The sequence below is a fragment of the Staurois parvus genome, unplaced genomic scaffold (genome assembly GCF_062004578.1).
Source record: "Staurois parvus isolate SC_StPar_1 unplaced genomic scaffold, SC_StPar_1.0 ptg001593l, whole genome shotgun sequence".
Lineage (NCBI taxonomy): Eukaryota > Metazoa > Chordata > Amphibia > Anura > Ranidae > Staurois > Staurois parvus.
The window spans coordinates 590,001-594,465 of NW_028319389.1; positions in this window are offsets into that span (position 1 = coordinate 590,001).

The window sequence follows — 4,465 nt, forward strand, 5'->3', positions numbered from 1 at the left end:
AACTGCACGAATGAAAAACCTGTCCTAATTATTTTTACAAAAAGAAAAACTGAAAAAATTAATTTTAAGGGAAAAAAAATATGATGAACTAAACTATTAAAGAAGAAACTGTGAATAATATTTAAAAATAAAACGTACTTTTAAGAAAAAAAAATCTGGTGAACTAAACTGAAAAAAAAAAAATCTGCCTCCTTTTTTTTTACAAAAAGAAAAACTGAAAAAAATTTAGTTTTAAGGGAAAAAAATCTGAACTAAACTACTATTAAAGAAAAAGCTGACTCTTTTCTTTTTTTTTTATTTACAAAAATTTGAACTGTGAATAAAATTTAAAAATAAAGTGTACTTTTAAAAAAAAAAATCTGGTGAACTAAATAAAAAAAATTGCATTTTTTTTTTTACAAAGAGAGAAACTGAAAAAATTTAATTTTAAGAAAAAAAAAATCTGATGAACTACACACAAAAAAACAAAAGAAAACTCTTTTTTTTTTTTTTTTTACAAAAAGAAAAAAACTGTGAAAATGATGAAAATAAAACTGTAATTTTAAGGGGAAAAAAATCTGAACTAAACTACTTAACCACTTCAATACCGGGCACTTTTACCCCCTTCCTGCCCAGGCCAATTTTCAGGTTTCAGTGCTATCACACTTTGAATAACAATTGCGCGGTCATACAACATTGTACCCAAACTAAATTTTTATAATTTTCTTCACACAACTAGAGCTTTCTTTTGGTGGTATTTAATCACTGCTGGGGTTTTAATTTTTTGCTAAATTAACAAAAAAAGACCAAAAATGTTGAAAAACAAAACCCACGTTTTTCTTTGTTTCTGTTATAAAAGTTTGCAAATAAATAATTGTTCTTCATAAATTTAGGCCGAGATGTATTCTGCTACATGTCTTTGGTGAAAATAATGCAAATCAGTGTTTATTATTTAGTCTGTAGGGAAGTTATAGAGTTCACAAACTATGGGATATATCTGAAAATTGATCGATCCTGAAGTACTGACAGATATCCCCCAAATGTCAGGACAGTACAGATATCCCCCAAATGTCAGGACAGTACAGATATCCCCCAAATGTCAGGACAGTACAGATATCCCCCAAATGTCAGAACAGTACAGATATCCCCCAAATGTCAGAACAGTACAGATATCCCCCAAATGTCAGGACAGTGCAGATATCCCCCAAATGTCAGAACAGTACAGATATCCCCCAAATGTCAGGACAGTACAGATATCCCCCAAATGTCAGGACAGTACAGATATCCCCCAAATGTCAGAACAGTACAGATATCCCCCAAATGTCAGGACAGTACAGATATCCCCCAAATGTCAGGACAGTACAGATATCCCCCCAAATGTCAGAACAGGACAGATATCCCCCAAATGTCAGGACAGTACAGATATCCCCCCAAATGTCAGAACAGTGCAGATATCCCCCAAATGTCAGGACAGTACAGATATCCCCCCAAATGTCAGGACAGTACAGATATCCCCCAAATGTCAGAACAGTACAGATATCCCCCAAATGTCAGAACAGTACAGATATCCCCCAAATTTCAGGACAGTACAGATATCCCCCAAATGTCAGGACACTACAAACTCCAACTAATGCTGGGACATTTTCTACTCCCGATGGTCGCAGGGTGGCCCCTCTAAAGTCTTAGGGACCATAAACTGGCCCTTTGTTTAAAAGTTTTGGAGACCCCATCTCTATATAATACTGTATCTATGAAACTAGCCATTTGACAACAGGCTGCATACAGACCTGGTAATAAAATTGGATTCCCAAAAATGTGGCGTTTTTGGCAGCCATGTGCAAGAGTCCGAAGAATATTAAACCCTACTGGAACCCTGCTGGAACCCTGCTGGAATCCTTCTGGAACCCTACTAAAATTCTACTGGAACCCTGCTGGAATCCTACTAGAATTCTACTGGAATCCTACTGGAACCCTACTAGAATTCTACTGGAATCCTACTGGAACCCTACTAGAATTCTACTGGAATCCTACTGGAATCCTACTGGAATCCTACTGGAAACCTACTGGAAACCTACTGGAATCCTACTGGAACCCTGCTGGAATCTTACTGGAACCCTGCTGGAAGGCAAGACAGAAGGTGCTCAACTGCAGGTCAAATATACCCATCAATAAATGATCAATGATCTCAGAAGTATCTCAGACGGATCTCCAGCTCATGTCGCTGACACAATCTCAAATCCTGGCCACACAGGTCATAAGAGAGGTGGATATATTAGTAATTTTTTTTTTCTATCAACAGTGGATACAAAGTCTGTACATAAACAGCCCTGAAATGTTTTATCCAATCATTTAATGTGCTGAGTGAGCAGCATAGACACTGCAACTAGCTTCTCTCTCTGAAGATGTCATATATATATATATGTGTGCTGTATACACTGAGCACATTTCCTGGTGATTTATGAACTTTTTGATGACCTTTTTAAACTTTTTATAGCACTTTGTCCTCATCTAGACTTCTGCTTTTCTTTTCATCATATGGGAAATATGACATTTCATCATTATATTAAATATATATATATATACTATATAATATATAAATATGTGTGTGTGTGCTGTATACACAGAGCACATTTCTTAGTGATTTATGAACTTTTTGATTACTTTTTTTTTTACTCTCTATAGCACTTTGTCCTCATCTAGACTTCTGCTTTTCTCGCTATCAGGTCTTTAAAAAAAAAAAAAATCCTTCTCTCTTTCTGAATATACTGTATATATATATATATATATGTGTAGATTTCTGCTTCTCTTATCATTATATGGGAGAAATATGACATTACATCATTATATTAAAAACACAAATAAAAATAAAAAATCTTTCTCTCTGTATATACTATATAATATATAAATATGTGTTTGTGTGCTGTATACACCGAGCACATTTCCTGGTGATTTATGAACTTATTGATGACTTCTTTTTACTTTTTCTAGCACTTCGTCCTCATCTAGATCTGTACTTCTCACCATCAGTTCTTTTTTTCTTTTTTTAAATTCTTCTCTCTCTCTGTATGTACTGTGTGTGTATATGTACATATATATATATATATATATATATATATATATATATATATATATATGTATGTGTGTGTGCTGTATACACCGAGCACATTTCCTAGTGATTTATAAACTTTTTGATTACTTTTTTTTTACTATCTACAGCATCTACTCCTCATCTAGACTTCTGCTTTTCTCACTAACTATCAGTTCTTTTACAAAAAAAAAAAAAAAATTCTCTCTTTCTGTATATACTGAGTGTATATATATATATATATGTATGTGTGTGTGTGTTGTATACATCGAGCACATTTCCTAGTGATTTATAAACTTTTTGATTACTCTTTTTTTACTATTTATGGTGTCCTTTTATGACACAGAGAATAGCTGCGATTCAACGGATCTCAGCTATTCTCTGGTCATTCACAGTTTATGACACTCAGGAGATCATGTCAGCCCTTCACTGGAGATCTGTGTTCTCCCTCCAGATTCTCCAGCCCAGAGCTGGAGAATCGGAGGGACCGAAAACTAAGCAGAGATGATTTACCTCTGTTTAGTAAACTGATCTTTTACTGTAATCTCACGAGATTATAGTAAAATCAGCCGTTTTCCAGAGTTTGTAGACCGTTATCCAGCGTTTGGAGACCGTTCTCCCTTCGTTCGGAGAACTGCTTCATAAACTGCATTCACAGGAGAACTGTGTTCTCCGAGAATGCCGGAGAACTGAGCAGCGATTTATTACCGCTGGTTCACAAACGGACACCTATAGCACCTACTCCTCATCTAGACTTCTGCTTTTCTCACCATCAGTTCTTTTCCAAACCAAAAAAAAATTCTTCTCTCTTTCTGTATATACTGTGTATATATCTATATATATCTATATATATATAGATATATATATATATGTGTGTGTGTGTGCACATTTCCTAGTGATTTATGAACTTTTTGATTACATTTTTTTATAGCACTTGCATCTAGGCTTCTGCTTTTCTCACTATCAGTTCTCTTTGGTCACATTGTTTTCATTATATGGGCAAAATATGACATTACATCATTATTTAAAAAAAAAAAAAAAATCTCTCTCTCTCTCTCTCTATATATATATATATATATATATATATATATATATATATAACAACACATACACTATATATATGTAAATAAATACATATATATATATATATACAAAAAAAATGAAATAATACATAAATAAATATATATATATATATATATGTATATATATAAATAATTAATATATATTATATATATATATATATATATATATATTATATATATATATATTTAATTTACGTATAAATTGTGTATGTGTGTGTATATATATATATATATACACATATATATACAGTTGCAAGAAAAAGTATGTGAACCCCTTGGGATTACGTGGAGTTTTGCATGAATTGGGCATAAAATGTGC